The sequence below is a fragment of the Dermochelys coriacea genome, chromosome 10 (genome assembly GCF_009764565.3).
Source record: "Dermochelys coriacea isolate rDerCor1 chromosome 10, rDerCor1.pri.v4, whole genome shotgun sequence".
In the NCBI taxonomy this organism is placed as follows: domain Eukaryota; kingdom Metazoa; phylum Chordata; order Testudines; family Dermochelyidae; genus Dermochelys; species Dermochelys coriacea.
The window spans coordinates 75,300,451-75,321,928 of NC_050077.1; positions in this window are offsets into that span (position 1 = coordinate 75,300,451).

Sequence of the window (21,478 nt, forward strand, 5' to 3'; positions counted from 1 at the left end):
AAATCTGAGCACATGGATGCAGGAGACTGGTTTTCAATCACAATGAATATCTCACCTTTTTCAAGCACAGCCATCATAGCGTACACTCCCTCTGCCTGTGACCCTTGTCAAATTTCATAAACTAAACAGGACTGGCTCTGGCATGTTCTTGAAGGGGAAACCATCCATTTCAAACCCAGAACAGATTCAGTGATTGGTTTCTTCCCTCTAACACAGTAGTGAGCCAGCACAGTGTATCCAGTATCCTATTTGAGAACTGACATTGAAATAGCAGGTATGGTAGTTCCAGTATCCTGAACAAACTCAAACACCGGTATTTACATTCTGGCTTGCCTGAATTCTCATATAGTTTCAAATTGTATAAAGTATTCTCAGTAGTTCTTCTAAGCTATTTTGTTCTTCAACTGGTATTAGTAAAAATTGAGAACCACATTCCTCCACAGAGGCAGTTGCATTTCAATGACTGGGCTGAGGAGATTTTATCTGCATATGTAGATATGTATAGAGCATGTTCAAATGACTCTTTTTTTAATATTACTAATTGGAAATGGACTTATTTCTGTTCTGAAAAATGTTTGTGAACCAATTCTCCTTTCTATGAATGTCTTTGCTATTTGTAAGTATTTGCTGAAGAGTTTTTATGGTCAAATTGCAGCCTACAGGTTGTTTGTGAACTGTTCATGCCAGCTATTTGCTATTCACTATTCTCGAGGTGTGAGTGATCACTTAGGCCATGTGATAATGCCATTACTCTCTGACTGGATGCCTGGATCTTTTTACAGAGTGGAATGTCAAATGTCAAGCAATGAATTACAAACAATGAATACTTCACTTTCTGGATGAATTTTCAGAAAAATTATTTGTACGAGAATGTGTGAAACTTTTGAGATTTACTAAAATATTCATGAATACCTGGCAGCCACACAAATATCAGTGGACTGAATTCACTGCGTGAAATCCTGGACCCACTGAAGTCAATGGCAAAATTCCCATTGACTTCAACAGGGTCAGGCGCTTCTACCTGCAAAAAATACACAAATCACTTTCCATATTTCATTTGTTACATTTGTAAAGAGCCTTAAAAATCTTAGAAATGAAAAATATGGCATAAATGTAACACAATAAGATATTGTTCTATTCTTTTACAGACCTTGGAAAGCAAAGATTGTGACATGGATTTTTGTGTGCTTTACAAAGATGCTATTTTTATTAAAAAGAAAAGGAGTACTTGTGGCACCTTAGAGACTAACAAATTTATTAGAGCATAAGCTTCGTGAGCTACAGCTCACTTCATCGGATGCATTTGGTGGAAAAAACAGAGGAGAGATTTATATACACACACACAGAGAACATGAAACAATGGGTTTATCATACACACTGTAAGGAGAGTGATCACTTAAGATAAGCCATCACCAGCAGCAGGGGGGGGGGGGAGGGAAACCTTTCATGGTGACAAGCAAGGTAGGCTAATTCCAGCAGTTAACAAGAATATCAGAGGGACAGTGGGGGGTGGGGTGGGGGGAGAAATACCATGGGGAAATAGTTTTACTTTGTGTAATGACTCATCCATTCCCAGTCTCTATTCAAGCCTAAGTTAATTGTATCCAGTTTGCAAATTAATTCCAATTTAATTGGCTGAAGGTGATGGCTAGTGGCGTTCTGTTATTTTCTTTGTTGGGCCTGTCCTGTAGTAGGTGACTTCTGGGTACTCTTCTGGCTCTGTCAATCTGTTTCTTCACTTCAGCAGGTGGGTATTGTAGTTGTAGGAATGCATGATAGAGATCTTGTAGGTGTTTGTCTCTGTCTGAGGGGTTGGAGCAAATCACCTTCAGCCCCCAACTAAAACCTCTCCAACGCATCATCAAGGATCTACAACCTATCCTATACCCATCACTCTCACAGATCTTGGGAGACAGGCCAGTCCTTGTTTACAGACAGCCCCCCAATCTGAAGCAAATACTCACCAGCAACCACACATCACACAACAGAACCACTAACCCAGGAACCTATCCTTGCAACAAAGCCCGTTGCCAACTCTGTCCACATATCTATTCAGGGGATACCATCATAGGGCCTAATCACATCAGCCACACTATCAGAGGCTCGTTCACCTGCGCATCTACCAATGTGATATATGCCATCATGTGCCAGCAATGCCCCTCTGCCATGTACATTGGCCAAACTGGACAGTCTCTACGTAAAAGAATGAATGGACACAAATCAGACGTCAAGAATTATAACAATCAAAAACCAGTTGAAGAACACTTCAATCTCTCTGGTCACTCGATCACAGACCTAAGAGTGGCTATCCTTCAACAAAAAAGCTTCAAAAACAGACTCCAACGAGAGACTGCTGAATTGGAATTAATTTGCAAACTGGATACAATTAACTTAGGCTTGAATAGAGACTGGGAATGGATGAGTCATTACACAAAGTAAAACTATTTCCCCATGGTATTTCTCCCCCCCACCCCACCCCCACTGTCCCTCTGATATTCTTGTTAACTGCTGGAATTAGCCTACCTTGCTTGTCACCATGAAAGGTTTTCCTCCTTCCCCCCCCTGCTGCTGGTGATGGCTTATCTTAAGTGATCACTCTCCTTACAGTGTGTATGATAAACCCATTGTTTCATGTTCTCTGTGTGTGTGTATATAAATCTCTCCTCTGTTTTTTCCACCAAATGCATCCGATGAAGTGAGCTGTAGCTCACGAAAGCTTATGCTCTAATAAATTTGTTAGTCTCTAAGGTGCCACAAGTACTCCTTTTCTTTTTGCGAATACAGACTAACACGGCTGCTACTCTGAAACCTGCTATTTTTATTGTGAAGCTATCAGATGAATTAGGCACGGAACCACTTTAATTGCTTTCAGCTAACCCACTGAATGCCCGTGATCATTAAACCTCAGCTGCCCGTATCTTCTTGGAAGGATTCTTTTGCTACCATCAACAGATAGTTAGATGCTTTTGAAATGTTACCCTTACCTTATAGATGAATTTCTAATGCCTTAAGAGCCCATGTCCCTCTGATTTTCAGTGGGGACTAACTGGTTTGCAAAATATATCCATAGTTTTGTTATTGTTCCTTTTTCAGTAAACCTTCTAGGATTCTTTTTTGTCTTTCTAACAAAGAACAATCTGGCATGAATTACTTCCCTTCAAAATGCAAGGACACTTCAAGACTTCAGTTCTTGTTTTCATAAGATCTCCTTATATAATTGAGGACTAAAATGCAGGGCATTTGTTCAGATCCTTCACCAGTCTGGTTACCATCATCTCATGGATGCATACAACTAAATAGAAAGAAAAAAAATCTAATAAAAGAGGTACCTACATTTTTTTAATATAGTAAATCCTGGCTGGTTTTGTAAGAGGACCTGAATTGGCGAAATAAGAAATTTGTACTTTTGAACACATACATTCACTTGGCTACGTCTTTCTGTTGTTAGCTGTGGGATAAAGGTACAATCAAATGTCATATGGACATGGTTAAAAATGATAAGGCATCAAATTTCAGGTGATAGGGCAAAGTTAGGCAATGTATTTCAAAAGTGACTCTTCTCTTTTGTGCACAGTCTCTGTTTGTCACAAGCATTTAATTTTATGCTATGCAAGGGACTGGACTTGTGACTCACTACGATCATTTAAAATCCAAATAATTCTGTGACTCAGGGTTTCAGTTAGAATGAGAAATATGCTATGAACGTTCCATTTAGGATTGTTCCTCAAGTTTTTCCTAAGCCAAACTAATACTATCTGCCTCTTAAACATATCTAGTTGACAAGTGGCTTGAGATGAAAGAAAGAAAATTAAGATCATGATTGTTTAATAACATGGCATGAATTTGGTGTTTCCTGTTATTAAATATAGTGATTAGTGAAATAGTCAGTTATTAATGTATTTGTTCATTATTTTGGTGATTAATAAATAGAAATGTAGCATGATTTGAAAGATTTGACAGGAGACCTTGACAGAATGTGAAAAACAGCCTTTGCCTATACAACTGAAAAGCTAATGAGGGTTATTATTATATTATAATTATAAAGAAAATGTAAAAACTTCTGAGCTATCAGGCCAATAAGGTGGAAGCCAAGATGCCAATGCTGAGAGAAGATCCACTCCCTGTTCTGAGACAGAGGGCTGGTGAGGGAGGAGAAAGCTCCACGCTATCTCTGCTCCAGAGATCATGAGCAAGGAGCTGAGATGAAGTGAAACATGAAGATCATGCTTCTGTGAGTATGTACCTGATATTCAAGAATGGGCATGGACTAAAGCCCAAACAAAGTTGCACAAGCTTCCCCCATTAACTCTACTGATGCATGTCACCTGAAATACTCAGCTTCCTACTCATAGTCACACTGCAAGAGAAGTCCTTGGTTTTGTGAAGTGGACTCATGTGGTTTTGGTATTCAAATGGTGCAGATACAGAGGAAAGTCCACTTTACTTTAGCCTGATATATCATGACAGGCCGTCCAGGGACTTTTTATTGTACTCTGAATGCTTAATCCCAACAGACAATGACATAATGATAGCTCTTGACACAAATATCCACTGCAGTTTAGCAAATTAGTTTGAGGCCACAAAAATAATTTTCACTTAAAAGTGAATGTGAGTTGATCCTAAGTTTGGGGTCTGCTGAGAAAACATTACTGAAGGAGAAATAAACACACTCTCCTCACTTGGGCCAGCTGCTGAAAGAAAATACTGCATAAGAGAAAAAGGAATGTTTGGATCTAATTTGGAGGATGTTAATTTCCTGCTCGTGTTTAGAAGATCTCACAATATCTGACCACAGGCCTGGGTACTGGTTGATATCTATCCTTTACCCAAATATATCTTCAGGCAGATGGAGAATAAGCTTATTGGGATTTGATTTTCAGAAAAACACAAACCTGGATGAGCTAATGTTGTTCCAGATGCATTATCTTATAATCTCCAGGAAGAGAACATTTCAGAGCAAAGGAACATGGAATTTTCCCTGAAAGAGACCTAATATATGTCCTTAATCCCCATGCTGCTTGAGAAAAAAGCACTTGTCCAAAACTGAAGAGGAACTTTGATTCTTGCCCTGACTTAGACAAAGTAACTCCAAAATCTTTAAGGCTCTGCAATGTGAAAACAAACAGCAGGGCGAAACACAAAACACCTTTGGTTATTAAAAGATGGAAGACCATATCCTCGCCCATCTATCTAGCCATTTCCTGCTGCTCAGACAATGAACTCAGGATCACTTTCTATTATTTTTCTAAAAAAGAAAAGGAGTACCCGTGGCACCTTAGAGACTAACAAATTTATTAGAGCATAAGCTTTCGTGAGCTACAGCTCACTTCATCGGATGCATTTGGTGGAAATGCATCCGATGAAGTGAGCTGTAGCTCACGAAAGCTTATGCTCTAATAAATTTGTTAGTCTCTAAGGTGCCACGGGTACTCCTTTTCTTTTTGCGAATACAGACTAACACGGCTGCTACTCTGAAACCTATTATTTTTCTGTTATTTATTTGAACTGCAGCCTCTCCTCCCCACACACAAATACATATAGACTGTTCCCAACTGCCCTTCTACCTTGATTTATGTACCATATTTTATAGCTCACTCACACAATTAACCCCTTCAACTTAGATGACCTCCCTCCTCCCCCTTCTCTTGGAGTGCCTGCCCAGCAAGGGCTGGGAGGTCAACAAATGGTTCTACCACTGTATCTGCTGTGATCCAAGAGCAAGTGCAAGAAGGGAGAAAGTCCACTGATCAAGTAATGTGTATACACCCGGTCGCTGGAGTTTGAGTCTATGAAGATGTTGCTGGGGCCTGCCCATTACCAAAACCCAAGCTCCCAACTACACAAGACAGCTCACAGAGTCTAGATCTGCAAACATCAGTGGGGACATCTGACACTATGAAGGCACCCGCCGTTGCTTCTAATAAGTGTGTGTTTTGGGGGTGGAGGGATGACACATATACCTCCAAAGTCCCAAAGGAGAATGGGAAGAGGAAGAAGTCTCACCTTCCGGAAAGATGGTGGGGCCTTCTTAAAAAGTCATTCCCCTTAGGAAATTCTGCGGTGGGCTCCAGTTTATATCGTGCTCCTTGGAAGGGAGTGGGGGGCTACTTGGTCTATGTGCCCTAAATGTCCTTGCTCCAATGGAGGTTGATAGGCTTGATTGTCCCCTTCCCCCTGCCTACTGGTGCCATTGGCTGGATTCAGAGCCTATATGTTGTACAGCAGGGTACCTAAGGCAGCTGGGCTGCAGCAAATGCACCTGGAGCAAGAGCAAGTGCAGGCTATACGTGGTCTCAAACAAGGTTAAGCATGAGGCACAGTCCCTGGCACTGAAACTCAACCCCCTAGTGCGCCTGCACCCTTACTCAAAAGTTCAGTTCATAAAGCAGCGAGGTGCGGGCAAAGAAGGTACATGTCTGATTAGACATGAGCTTCAATGTGCTCCTAGTCTTGCCAGTGCACAATTTACATACATATCCCCTCTTATTCTTTCTACTAGGCTGGGATAATTTGGTAGGTACACAACAGTGTGTGCATTAAAGGTGTCTTTCCATCGGCTTCAAAGGTCTTTGGATCAGACGCTTAATGCCGGATCGGGTCCCCTTGCTTCCCAGAATTCTTTTTTTTTACACTGCACTTGCACCTGGAGAATGGTGCACCTTGGCGGAGCAGGATTAGGACCTTCAACATAGCCTTGGCTATGTTGTGAAATCTGACACGGACAGGATTATAGTTAACCAATAAAAAAGGAAAAAGAAAACCACTCCATTTTAATTGTCAGTCCGTGTAGCAGCAACTGTGCTCCTCATTCCTAGCACAGTTCCCCCTGGTTGCAGATCTCAGAACCTACAGGAAAAAAAGCAGAACCCCAATGAAGTTTGAAGATCTTCACATAAAACCAGAATGAAATAATTTAGACCCTTGTGGGATGGATTCATTGTGAATGAAACTTTTAAAGAGTGTTACAAATACACTTATTTTCCAATAAGGTTGCTGTCTCTTTAAAACCAAAGGATCAGGCAAAGCAATTTGGATCATTAATACAATGTACCTCTTTCCCACATCCCCTTGCTAGAATATTGAACTCCCTATGATTCTTACTGAGGTCACTAAGAGCTTGTCTACACTACCTGCCAGATTGGCGGGCAGCAATCAATCCAGCTGGGGTCAATTTATCGCTTCTGGTATAGACGCAATAAATTGACCACTGAGCGCTCTCCTGTCGACTCTGGTACTCCATCAGACAGCTGCAGCGGCACAGGAGCTAGCAAACAGAGCTCTAAACAGGGGAGTTTGAGTGGGAGTTTGAAAAGGAGGTTTGGATTGTGGTGCTTGTTTGGGGTTTGTTTTTGCTGGGGGGTGGTCTTTTTGGTGTGGCTTGTGTTTCCCAGATTAACAGGATTTAGGTGGGAAGGAGATGACAGATACAGAGGCAGCTGTGGGAGTGACTCCTGCAGTGAAAGACACATTGAGGATGACTGGATGTGGAAGCTGTGGTATGTACATGATCCTGGAGGGGGGAACCGGTAAGAGTTTTTTCTGCATGAAATGTCGTCTGATAAAGCTGATGGAGGAAAAGATCCGAGGTTTGGAGATGCAGGTGGAAAGTCTGGTTGAGTTTAGGAAGGGGTTTGAGCAGATGATGGAGCAAAGATATGAGGTATCTGAAGGGAAAAGCTCAGACTCACAGATGGAACCAGAGCTGGGGAATTTTGAGGAGAGACTGGATGAGGAAAGTGGTCAGTGGAAACATGTGACTCAAAGAACCAGGCAGAGAAAAAGACGGGCTAGTGAAGGAGAAATAGAGCTTAGGAACAGGTTTGCAGAGTTGGAAAATGAAGAAGGGGCTCAGCAGGTACTTGTTGAAGGTGGAAGGGTAAGGAAGAAGAGAAGAGAGGCTAGCCCTATAGAAAAAGGGGAAGAGTCAAGGGAGACTACACCAAATATGAGCCCCAGGAGGATACAGGATGGGTTGAAGAAGATTGTAAGGGAAAATAGGAATGGAAAGAACTTGCAGCCAGAGGGAACAGGGGAGAGACTGGAGAATAGCACTGTCACCAGGAAAAGGCAGGTCTATGTGATCGGGGACTCTTTATTGAGAAGAATAGACAGGCCTGTAACTAGAGCTGATCCTGAGAATAGAAGGGTGTGCTGTCTTCCGGGTGCTAAGATACGGGATGTAGAACTGAGGTTGAAAAGGATCCTCAAGGGAGCGGGAAAGAATCCCCTAATTATCCTTCATGTGGGAACAAATGATACAGCCAGATTCTCGCTGGAAAGTATCAAGGGAGACTATGCTAGGCTGGGGAAGACGCTTAAGGAAATTGAGGCTCAGGTGATCTTTAGCGGGATCCTTCCTGTTCCTAGAGAAGGGCAACAAAGGTCTGACAAGATTATGACTGTCAACAGATGGCTTAGGCAGTGGTGCTATAAGGAGGGCTTTGGGATGTATGGCCACTGGGAGGCATTCACGGACAGAGGTCAGTTCTCTCGGGATGGACTTCATCTGAGTAGGGAAGGAAATAGACTTCTAGGATCGAGGCTGGCACAACTGATAAAGAGAGCTTTAAACTAGGAATTGGGGGGAGATGGATGGGAGATGTCCAGAAAATCTCCACGCCAGATTTTAGCATTGAGAGGGAAGAAGATGAAGTAAGAAAGGATACAGCCATGGGTAGGAGAATGTATATAAGGAGCGAGGGCGGTGTGGATACTAGTCTAATAGGATATACTGGCTGTAGAATGACTGTGCCTAATAGGGTACAAAATGTGAGCGAGGCCAAACAGCAAAAATTAAGATGTTTATACACCAATGCGAGGAGTCTAGGTAACAAAATGGAGGAACTAGAGCTACTGGTGCAGGAAGTGAAACCAGATATTATAGGGATAACAGAAACATGGTGGAATAGTAGTCATGACTGGACTACAGGTATTGAAGGGTATGTGCTGTTTAGGAAAGACAGAAACAAAGGTAAAGGGGGTGGAGTAGCATTGTATATCAACGATGAGTTAGAATGTAAAGAAATAAGAAGCGATGCAATGGATAAGACAGAGTCTGTCTGGGCAAAAATTACATTGGGGAAGAAAACTAGTAAAGCCTCTCCTGCGATAGTGCTTGGGGTGTGCTATAGACCTCCGGGATCTAATTTGGTTATGGATAGAGCCCTTTTTAATGTCTTTAATAAAGTAAATACTAATGGAAACTGCGTGATCATGGGAGACTTTAACTTCCCAGATATAGACTGGAGGACCAGTGCTAGTAATAATAATAGGGCTCAGATTTTCCTAGATGCGATAGCTGATGGATTCCTTCATCAAGTAGTTGCTGAACCGACTAGAGGGGATGCCATTTTAGATTTAATTTTGGTGAGTAGCGAGGACCTCATAGAAGAAATGGTTGTAGAGGACAATCTTGGCTCAAGTGATGATGAGCTAATTCAGTTCAAACTAAATGGAAGGATTAACAAAAATAAATCTGCAACTAGGGTTTTTGATTTCAAAAGGGCTGACTTTCAAAAATTAAGGCAATTAGTTAGGGAAGTGGATTGGACTGAAGAACTTATGGATCTAAAGGCAGTTGAGGCCTGGGATTACTTTAAATCAAAACTGCAGAAGCTATCGGAAGCCTGTATCCCAAGAAAGGGGAAAAAATTCATAGGAAGGAGTTGTAGACCAAGCTGGATGAGCAAGCATCTTAGAGAGGTGATTAAGAAGAAGCAGAAAGCATACAGGGAGTGGAAGATGGGAGGGATCAGCAAGGAAAGCTACCTAATTGAGGTCAGAAGATGTAGGGATAAAGTCAGAGAGGCTAAAAGTCGAGTAGAGTTGGACCTTGCAAATGGAATTAAAACCAATAGTAAAAGGTTCTATAGCCATATAAATAAGAAGAAAACTAAGAAGGAAGAAGTGGGGCCGCTTAACACTGAGGATGGAGCGGAGGTTAAAGATAATCTAGGCATGGCCCAATATCTAAACAAATACTTTGCCTCAGTCTTTAATAAGGCTAAAGAGGATCTTGGGGATAATGGTAGCATGACAAATGGGAAGGAGGATATAGAGGTAGATATTACCATATCAGAGGTAGAAGCGAAACTGAAACAGCTTAATGGGACTAAATCGGGGGGCCCAGATAATCTTCATCCAAGAATATTAAAGGAATTGGCACCTGAAATTGCAAGCCCATTAGCAAGAATTTTTAATGAATCTGTAAACTCAGGAATAGTACCGAATGATTGGAGAATTGCTAATATAGTTCCTATTTTTAAGAAAGGAAAAAAAAGTGATCCAGGTAACTAGAGGCCAGTTAGTTTGACATCTGTAGTATGCAAGGTCCTGGAAAAAATTTTGAAGGAGAAATTAGTTAAGGACATTGAAGTCAATGGTAAATGGGACAAAATACAACATGGTTTTACAAAAGGTAGATCGTGCCAAACCAACCTAATCTCCTTTTTTGAAAAAGTAACAGATTTTTTAGATAAAGGAAATGCAGTGGATCTAATTTACCTAGAATTCAGTAAGGCATTTGATACCGTGCCACATGGGGAATTATTAGTTAAATTAGGGAAGATGGGGATCAATATGAACATCAGAAAGTGGATAAGGAATTGGTTAAAGGGGAGAATGCAACGGGTCCTACTGAAAGGCGAACTGTCAGGTTGGAGGGAGGTTACCAGTGGAGTTCCTCAGGGATCGGTTTTGGACCAATCTTATTTAATCTTTTTGTTACTGACTTTGGCACAAAAAGTGGGAGTGTGCTAATAAAGTTTGCAGATGATACAAAGCTGGGAGGTATTGCCAATTCGGAGAAGGATCGGGATATTATACAGGAGGATCTGGATGACCTTGTAAACTGGAGTAATAGTAATAGGATGAAATTTAATAGTGAGAAGTGTAAGGTTATGCATTTAGGGATTAATAACAAGAATTTTAGTTATAAGTTGGGGACGCATCAATTAGAAGTAACGGAAGAGGAGAAGGACCTTGGAGTATTGGTTGATCATAGGATGACTATGAGCTGCCAATGTGATATGGCTGTGAAAAAAGCTAATGCGGTTTTGGGATGCATCAGGAGAGGCATTTCCAGTAGGGATAAGGAGGTTTTAGTACCGTTATACAAGGCACTGGTGAGACCTCACCTAGAATACTGTGTGCAGTTCTGGTCTCCCATGTTTAAAAAGGATGAATTCAAACTGGAGCAGGTACAGAGAAGGGCTACTAGGATGATCCGAGGAATGGAAAACTTGTCTTATGAAAGGAGACTTAAGGAGCTTGGCTTGTTTAGCCTAACTAAAAGAAGGTTGAGGGGAGATATGATTGCTCTCTATAAATATATCAGAGGGATAAATATAGGAGAGGGAGAGGAATTATTTAAGCTCAGCACCAATGTGGACACAAGAACAAATGGGTATAAACTGGCCACCAGGAAGTTTAGACTTGAAATCAGACGAAGGTTTTTAACCATCAGAGGAGTGAAGTTTTGGAATAACCTTCCAAGGGTAGCAGTGGGGGCAAAAGATCTATCTGGTTTTAAGATTCTACTCGATAAGTTTATGGAGGAGATGGTATGATGGGATAATGAGATTTTGGTAAGTAATTGATCTTTAAATATTCAGGGTAAATAGGCCAAATCCCCTGAGATGGGATATTAGATGGATGGGATCTGATTTACTATAGAAAATTCTTTCCTGGGTATCTGGCTGGTGAATCTTGCCCATGTGCTCAGGGTTTGGCTGATTGCCATGTTTGGGGTCGGGAGGGAGTTTTCCTCCAGGGCAGATTGGAGAGGCCCTGGAGGTTTTTTTGCCTTCCTCTGTAGCATGGGGCATGGTTGACTGGAGGGAGGCTTCTCTGCTCCTTGAAGTTTTGAACCATGATTTGAGGACTTCAATAGCTCAGACATGGGTGAGGTTTTTCATAGGAGTGGTGGGTGAAATTCTGTGGCCTGCGCTGTGCAGGAGGTCGGACTAGATGATCAGAGTGGTCCCTTCTGACCTTAGTATCTATGAATCTATCTATGAATCTATGAATCAGAACGAGGAGTGCAAGTGGAGTTGACGGGAGAGCTTCAGCTGTTGACTTACCACAGTGAAGACACAGTGGTAAGTAGATCTAAATATGTCGACTTCAGCTACGCTGTTCACATAGCTGAAGTTGAGTAACTTAGATCGACCCCACGCGGTAGTGTAGACAAGCCCTCAGTGTATAATTTAGGGTAGGTCTATACTGCAGCTGGAGGAAGCGAGCAACCCAGCCTAGATAGACAGACTCATGCTAGTGAGGCTTGAGCTAGTATGCTAAAAATAGCTGCGTGGATGTTGAGGCTTGGACTGGAGCTTGGACGCCCTTGGCTTGAGAGCTGCAGCCCAAGACACAGCATCCATACTGCTATTTTTAGTGCACTAGTTAAGTCTATCGACCCAGGCTGGGAAGCTCGCTCCCAATGGCAGTGTGGACATACCCCTAGTTGAAAAAGAGCTATGTGGAAATGAACATTTACTTTAAAAAAATAATAATAATGGGATACATTTTGCTCTGCATTACACCTGTGTAAATACAGAGTAATTCCACTGAGTTCAACAGAGTTACTCTATGTTTGCAATGGTGTAACAGAAAGCAAAATTTGTCCTGAGGTAAGCTGTTGGGGGATGAAATCATAAAGCAAAGTATGTCTGTATTATTATTTCTCCATTCATAAAAGACAAAAACCTCATCAATGGGGGGGGGGGAGGAAGAAGACAGTTTTAAGGGGTTTAAAAATGCTCCCGGTTCTAAGTTGGTAGTGAGCCAGTCACTGTCTTAAAGGGATGGGCACTTTATTATATTTTTCTAATTCTTCCAAAATCTGTCTTTAGGATATATGAACTGGCTCTAATATGACTACTCTGTTCTCATCCTCCAGTGGTATACTCTGGTCTCAGATCATAAATTGAAAACAGAAGATCAGTAAATCAGGGTAGACCATTTCAGAGGGATATTGTGAATTCCCAGTCAAATCTTCCAGTTTATCTTAAATATTTCATTTTAATGTCACCTTTAGAAAATCTTTCATTCAAGATTCAAGTAAGTTACAACATCCATTTTTAAACTGATTACACTTCCCCACTGACCTTCTGGAGGGAGACTTCCACTTTCACACAAATATCAGGTCTGTGGCTCTCTATTATGGTATTAAGAAGAGGACTTCTTTGACACAGCAAAGATCTTTAAAACCCTTGCATGGCATAATGATGCATAAACAATGCCAACAGAATGCCAGCATTGACAACTAGCTAGGCAGGTATAGAAATACAGAGAGCCATGCTTCTTGGCTAGCCCCATTTTCCCGCAGTTGGCAATTTTTTCAAAGGATTCTCATTGAGTTTAACCTAGAATGATCAAAGGACTGATGTTAACTGTGGCCTAAACACACCAGCCCAACTCAGGTTGGGTTGCTGAGGAGGGAGAGGATGTGGTAGCACAAAGTGGTTAAAAGTGGCTAGGGTGGGAGATAAGGAACTAAGTACATGCCCTCAGTGGAGACTCTCAAGTACATCATATCTGCTTCTCCTCAATGGGAAACAACAGTGGTAGCAACACCTCCCCTTCTTGTGATGAACCTTCCCCTGGGGCTTAGGAGACCAGGCTAATGCAGGGAAATGTTTTTAAGCATTTTACAAAAGAGATCAGTATCATTCTCCCCCTTTTACAGATGGAGAATCCAAGATACAGAGAGAAAAAGTGGCCTGTCCAACATCAGCCAGCAGACCAGCGGCAGAACTGGAAACAGAACCAACGCCTCTCAGTTCTCAGGCCACTGCCCTATTCACTAGGCCACACTACTCTGACAAAAACATGAAGTTTGCATTGGATTATAAATGCCTGTGAGATTTTGTTCATTTGAACAAATTGTGAGCTGCGCTGAACCCTGGACTGAGGACAGCTGGACTGGGATTCTTCTTTATCTTGTTCCTAAAATAATGGCCAATCTAAAGAATAAACCAAGTGATGCTATATTGGAAAAGTTACTTATGTAGGTCTGCTCTGTCTCGTCTCACCCTCCTAACCCAGCCTGCTTTCTTTTGCTGTCTGACTGGAGCTGTTCCTGCTGCCTAGCATTTTAAATGGAGCTGGGGAGAGCATGTTGTCAAAGCTGTTTATTTATACAAGGATATATGCCACACTTAACTCATCCACGGTGATGTTGAATTTTCTTGTCATATGATCTTGTATTTAAGAACCTGTCCGTTTAGAGGGCTCTAAATAAAACTCCTTTTAAATATTTAATATTCTCCCAATGGCGTACTCCCTTAGGCTATGATCCTTATCCATCTATCTAATCTTTAGGCCTGTCTATAGCTCCCATCACTAGAATATTCCCAGGAAAATTAAATTTGCATGATGAGGTCCCTACTGGATTCTAAGGAATTTTCTTCCTTTCCTCCCTCCGGAAAAGGAGCCTGATAGACAAACTTTCCAAGTCTCCTAGACTCCAAAATATAAAAAGCGAAATTTGTATTCTCTCATTATTTTCCTTTTGCTTTAGGTGCCTGTTTGCATCCTCCAATGTCCCTCCTTACAGCTTTCAGAAAAAAATTGGAAATAAACACAGCAAAAATCTGAACTGCGAAACCTATGGAGCAACCAGGCTGCATCACGAAGGGCAGGTATGTCCAAGAGCGATGTCCAGTCATATACATCCACCGCCACTGAGATGCCTTGCTACTGGAGCTAAGAAGCACTAGCGAGAGCGGGTCCTTAATTGAAGCTTTATGGTCAGTTCAAGTGATTGGCTCAGTCCAGGATTGGTTCCCTCAGAACTGCCTTTACATCCATGGTAGGGGTCCCAGATCCCTCTCAGCAAAATTTACCATTAGCCCTAAATATCAGGTTTGGATAAATAAAATCAGGAAAGTTACACTCACCGGAACTGTGACTGCAAGTAAATGGCCATGATGCATTTTCCTAATTCCCTCAAGGGGCTTCATGCTATCCACAACAAATTGTCAGCTATCTGTTTCCTTTCTGCATTGTATGGAGCTTATACAGTCTTTTCCGCAGGTGCTTTTCATTATATATCATGACAAGTCTCCCAACTCCTTTGCGGATCTTCCACCTAACACAACACAATGCAAATTCACCCATCTTCCCTCAGCGATCCCCCTCTTCCAAAGCCTGATGTACGTCTGTATTGGAGCTTCATGATGCTTGAGTGTGCCAATCAGAGAACACTATAGAAAGCATCCAGTCCATTTGTCAGTACAGATCTCTTCAGTAGTCCTCATGCATTGGAGAGCTCTGTCTTTCCCAAAATGTGAGTTGGGGACACGACAGAACTTAGAAATACCTCAGGTGGGAATGTGTACATTACATTAGTTAACCCCACAAATTCTAGCAGCCTATTCAAGGGTACACTAAAGAGGCAGGAATATATCATTATTAATTATTATTAACATTACAGTAGCAGCTAGGGCCCCATTGGAGAAAGCACTGCACAAACACAGAGTCAGACCCTGTCTCTCTCCCCTCCCCCCAAGTAAACAGAAAAGCCAGTGGGAGAGAGGGGACATAGAGTCACAGAAAGGTGAAATGACTTGCCCAAGGTGACACAACAGATAAGTAGCAGAACCAGGAATAGAACCAGGTTAACTGATGTCCAGAACAGGAGTCTACCTACTAGACAAAACAGCTTCTCCATGTAAGTGCAGTTTGTGCAGCATTTCACTAATCACAGAAAAATGTTTTCTTCAGAGACAAAAAAATCCAAAAATGTTCTAGCAAAGATTCTTAAAATTCAGGTACAGTCAGGAAAGTAACATGCTAGAACATGACATTCCACATGTATTCCCTTTTCATGATGTCCATTACATATTTGCTCCATTTTCAAGCCAAAATAGGATTTTTCTAACGGCCAATGCTTCAAATTCAAACTGGGATCTCAAAATGAAGGAGTATTATTTCAGCCTCTGGACTTGTTTTGAAACAATTTGGCCCTAGCTAAGGCCACTACTTGATTCAGCAAAGCACTTAATCACCTATCTAACTTCAGCCTCTCAAGTAGTTCTATACGCATCAATGGGTCTGTGCCTGCTCACAGGTAAGCCCTTGTTTAAGAGATATGTTGACCTTGAGCCCAAGGGCCAGAACTTCAAAAGGGTTTAGGCACCTAAAGATGCAGATATGTGCCTAATGGTAGTTCCAAAAGTGTCTTTATTTTCAATCAACTGTAGATACCTAACTTCCTTGCGCACCTACACACCTTTGAAAGTTTGCCCTAGGGAATCTATAACACACCTAGGAAGAGGAAATAGACCATTTGCGTCACAGTCCAGTGTTTTAACCATAAGATCACCGTTATTCTCTAACAGAAAAAGTGATAATAAAACGTGGCTTTTTTTATTCAGTGCTGTGAGCTGCTGTGACTCAGAAGCACCTCGGGAAGAGTGAGACATGGCAAGAAGGTGCCAGTTTTACATAGAGACACTTTCCATACCACCATTGCCATTTTTATGGTCATTGACAAACAGGCCTGTGAAGGTGACAGGCCAAAATATTGCTTGTTTCTTGTAGAAAAAGAAGCACTCAGGCAACAGCAACCACAGGCAATGTAGTTTTGTTTTCCTCATTTTGGAGACTATAATGGGGTCAGGCATGAGGAAGGTCTTGGGTTTGAGGTTTTTTTTATGGAAGACAGACAATCATATTGAATTTTAAACTTGTCTCACAAGCACATTGTGGGGCCTCTTACAAGTTTACCTGGAGAATCTCCAAGGATGCAGTAAACCCATGCAGTATATTGCAAACCAACACCACTTCTCTGCCCCTTTCTTCCCTCCTTCCTGGGTGCAGATAATTACCCAGATTCCTCTCTTCTGAGGAATTAATTAATATTAGAGAGGAGCTGAGAATGTGACATTCAGACCCAGACCAGGTCTGCTGTGGGTTATGGTTGAACCTACTAGACATCTCATAAGTTCTTCTTGCAAGAATTTGGTTCAAAATGGCTGGAAAGTTATCAGGTTGACTGAAGTCTGGTTGCCACCAAAGCTGAACTGAAATATTAGCCCATCCTGATGTCTGATCCAACTCAGGCCCAAGACAGTATGGGCAGGTTCAGCTACAGAGGTTTGATTTCAACACCTCTCCTTGTCTATCACCATCCACTGGGGGAAAAAAATAAAATTATTTCAGTTTCCAGGTACCAGGTTTGGCCAACATCTAATTAATATATTTTTATAAATTATCTATTCCTAATACTTGTCCAATTCTTAGCTCCATGTACACCCTTTTTGAGCCACCATTTAATCAATCTATTTAAAATAAAACCTGCTTTTGCTGTTTGCGCTCCCTCATAGGAAGCATAGTCTAGTGGTTCAGGCCTTGCCTGGGTGTTGTGTGGCTAAATGCATTAAAGCTTGCAAGGGGTTTAGATACTATGGAACTGGGTATCATATAAATACTATACACACAGATTTGCTGCATTCTTTCCAGCATCAGGATTTCCAGTACCAGTTTCCAGAAATAGCCCTACTCAGGATTAATAACTCTTCATCTAATACAATTATAGTCTTTATTTGGTCTCCGTATTCTACCCTCTTCCCATCTCACCAAAACCTTCTGGCAGTATTCCTTCTGGGGTGCCGCAGCTACTCCTTCTGGCTAACTTGAGGTGGAATCTTCCAAGGAGACCAAGTTGAATCACTGTTGGCCATTGCTATATTACATGCAGCCCTCAACTTCCCCAGGAAAAAAAAAAGTAATCCCATTATTAAGAAATCACTGTAGTAACCTGAACTAGGTAAGGATTTGGAATAGTACTGGTATATAATAAAGTAGTGTAATTCTCCTAAAGTACCCCCAAGAAGATGACTAGATGTGAACCCTAGTGGGCAACAACTAGAAAAGATAAGCCCCTCTTTTCCACACAAGCCAATAGGGGTCATGCTGGCCAGAGTTCGAATCTCTCTGGCAAGCAGCTAACTGCAGCTCTACACCTGGCTGGGCTTAATTTGTTATTTATGTCAGCTTTGCATATTTGTAAAGTTCAAGGGTTTATTGCCCTGGCCTGACCTTGCCAAGTCAGAGCTCACATGTGGTTCTCTAGTAGCAATTTCTTTCTAATAAACTTTACTTGAAAGAACATGTGTGATAGATTTTGTTGATGATTAAAAAGAACGGGGTTATGTTCATTGTTAGCCAAACTGGTTTTGAAGTTTTGTTGGAAGTCACCTCTGTTCTCATTTAAACAAATTATTTTTCCTTCCCCCCACCCCTTCTTATTTTATTGCACCCCTTAATTATGTTTCGTGTTCAAGCACATAGCACTGTTTTTGTACATACAGTACAGAGTATTCCCCCCCCCACACACAAATACACTCTTCCTTCCCACTCCCTCACACACACACATACCCAGGGCTCATTAAGAGAAAATTAAATAGCAGGCTCAATAATTTAAAGTCAGCACATGTGCACAACACCCAAAGCATATACAGTTCAGGGGTATGCATACATAAGGGAAGTATATGTGCATACATATGATAAGAAAATTGTGCATGTGCACACTTGTATGTCAACTTTTTAACAAGGGCAAAGATTACTCCTACGTATCTGAAGTGCTGGGTGAAGTTTTTTTGGCCAAAACATTGGAGGTTTTTTTAGTGAAAAATGCAGATTCACAAATACTGAAATATTTTGCAAATTCCCAGCAGTTTTCTATGAATTGTTCATGTCAAATCCTCTTGCCCTCTCCCCCAGAAGACATTCAAAAGTCAAAATATTTCATTTTTAAATATATCAAAATGAAATTTCAGGGTTTTTTATTTGAAATTTTTTTTTATTTTATTTTACTTTTGGCATCAAGATTTCCTTGAGCTGTATTTTTTTAAATTAAAACATTAAATAAACTTCAAAATCTAACAAAATGTTGTTTTGGGTTAAATAAAATGTTTATTTCTACTCAAAGTTATTTTTTCTGACTTTTCAAATTGACAAAGTTTTTGCAAACTCCTGTTTTGGCTTGACCTGATTTTTTTTTTTTGTAGAAGTTTAAATGGATTCAGAGAACCAAAATATCAGTTAATCACACAACTCTGCTCACCAGCCTACTTGTCACCAGTAAAAAAGAAACAAATAAATATATTCCATACCTACAAACTGAACACACAGGTAGGGTGAAATCCTAGCTCTGAGGAAGTCAGTGGCAAAACTCCCATGGACTTCCTTGGGGTCAGGATTTCATCCCTAATCTTAAAAGAATGTTCATGTTACTACTAGTCCATCCTACCTCTCTATCTTCTCCATAACTCTGTTTGTTTGCTTCCTCCACTTGTTTAATCTTGTCTTAAACTGAGGCTCCAATTCAGGAAAATATATATATTCAGGAAGGGTGCTTAACTTTAAAAGCGCCTAAGTCCCAATGAAGTCAAATTAAGCATGTGCTTATGTGCTTTCCTCGACAAGCATGGATTTAGGCACACCCTCATATGTTTTCCTGAATCTGTCCCAAGCTTGTAAAGCATTTGGTCCTGGGCTATGGTTTATTGTATCTGTACAGTGACTTGCTTGAGATCGCTAATGCTACCATAATGCGAATAAATAAATAAATACTAGTTACACTCTTGTTCAGCCAGCAGACATAAGATGCTCCATTAGGAGAAAGGGTCAAGACGCAATATTGCCTAGTAGGCAAAGCAGGGAACTATGAATCAGAACTCCTGGGTTCTAGTTCCAACTACCTTTGGAATGAGGAAGATATTCTTGATTTAGTTGGGGATTGGTCCTGCTTTGAGCAGAGGGTTGGACTAGATGACCTCCTGAGGTCCCTTCCAGCCCTGATATTCTATGATTCTGCACAGTACTGCAAAACTGGGTGCGCTATGGAGGAGTTCTCTCCAATGTATGTGTCTTTGGCCACCAATGAAGACAGGAAACTGGACTTTGTAGATCAGTCTGCTCTGATATTTCCATACAGCATGGTAAGAGACATGCTCGAATTGAGATTACTATGCATTGGCTAATGAGAGCTACAGGGGAATCAGCAATGGCCAGCAGCACACCCATTACTAAAACATATCTTAATTGTCCCAAATTCTCTTACCTTAAGACTGGACAACTTTACAGAAGAACAGGACATTTTAATTAGACAAAACAAAGATAGGTAGGTATTTCAGAGTAGCAGCCATATTAGTCTGTATTCGCAAAAAAGAAAAGGAGTACTTGTGGCACCTTAGAGACTAACAAATTTATTTGAGCATAAGCTTTCGTGAGCTACAGCGATGAAGGTAGGTATTTGTTTTGATTCTATATGCTTCTCCCACCCCACACCCTTCCTTCCTTTTCTTCTCTGTTTTTTGATTGGCCACCCTTTTCCCAGCCTGCCTTTCTCAGTCCTTTCTTCTTTGTATCATTGTCTCCCTCTGCACATCACTTGTTTCCTTTCCAACCCCATTTTTGTTCTCTGTGTTCCCTTTCTGAAATTTTCACCACAATCTGGCCTGCCCCTGAGCCCATTGAAACTTCTTCCATGTGGCCTTTTACTCCTGGAGCCATCAAATCACACTGTCCTTCCCTATACCTTTTACAAGGCTTGGCTAGCATATTCTCATTTGAAATACAATGGATAGACAGGCAAGAACGGTCCTTTGCATGGAACACTAGCATAAGGGCTTGTTACAAAGCCCATTGAAATCTATGGGAGTCTTTCCTTTGATTTAAATGGGCAAGCCCTAAATTATAACCCACCGAGCAGAAGGATCTCATTTTCATAAGCATGGCATTCTCCTCCAAACACACAAGACCAATCTTGAATTCAGCTTATTTGGACACCCCATTTCTGAAGGGGCTTAGTGGAAAATAAAAGAAATGTGCTATTGCTAGTGCAGAAAGTGTAATAATAAACATTCTTTGTGCCTCTGTAGTGACTTTCATCTGAAAACTACAAAGCACTTAACATTTATGAACTACACCTCACACCACTCCTATACTGAAGGGAAATATGATTAGACCCTTTTAAGATGGGTGAACTGAGGCCCAGAGAAGGTAATGCAATATTTTCAAATTTACATGCCCAAAATTAGACAGTTTAATCCACATTTATTTAGGTACATAAGTAAGACTTGATTTTCAAAAGGACGAAGTGTCCCCAGCTCTCATTGACTTCAGTGACAACTGCAGATGGACAGCACCTCTAAAAATTAGGCCACTAATTTAGTTGCTTAAACATTATGGATTTAGTTGTCTAACTTTGGGCACCCAGGTTTGAAAATTTTGGCCCAGTTTTATGCAGCAAGTCAGAGTAAGAGGTGGGAAGAAAACCCAGGAGTACTGATTTCCAATTCCTCCCCCTAGCCAAAAAACACAAAACCGTCATGCTATTTAATCATAAAGATCACCTCCCAGAAAGACTTAAGAATGTGTTCAGCTTTAAGCACGAGCGCTCTTATTGAACTCAATGGATCTAAGCATGTGATTAGAGTTCAGCAAATGCATTGATCTTTGCAGGTTT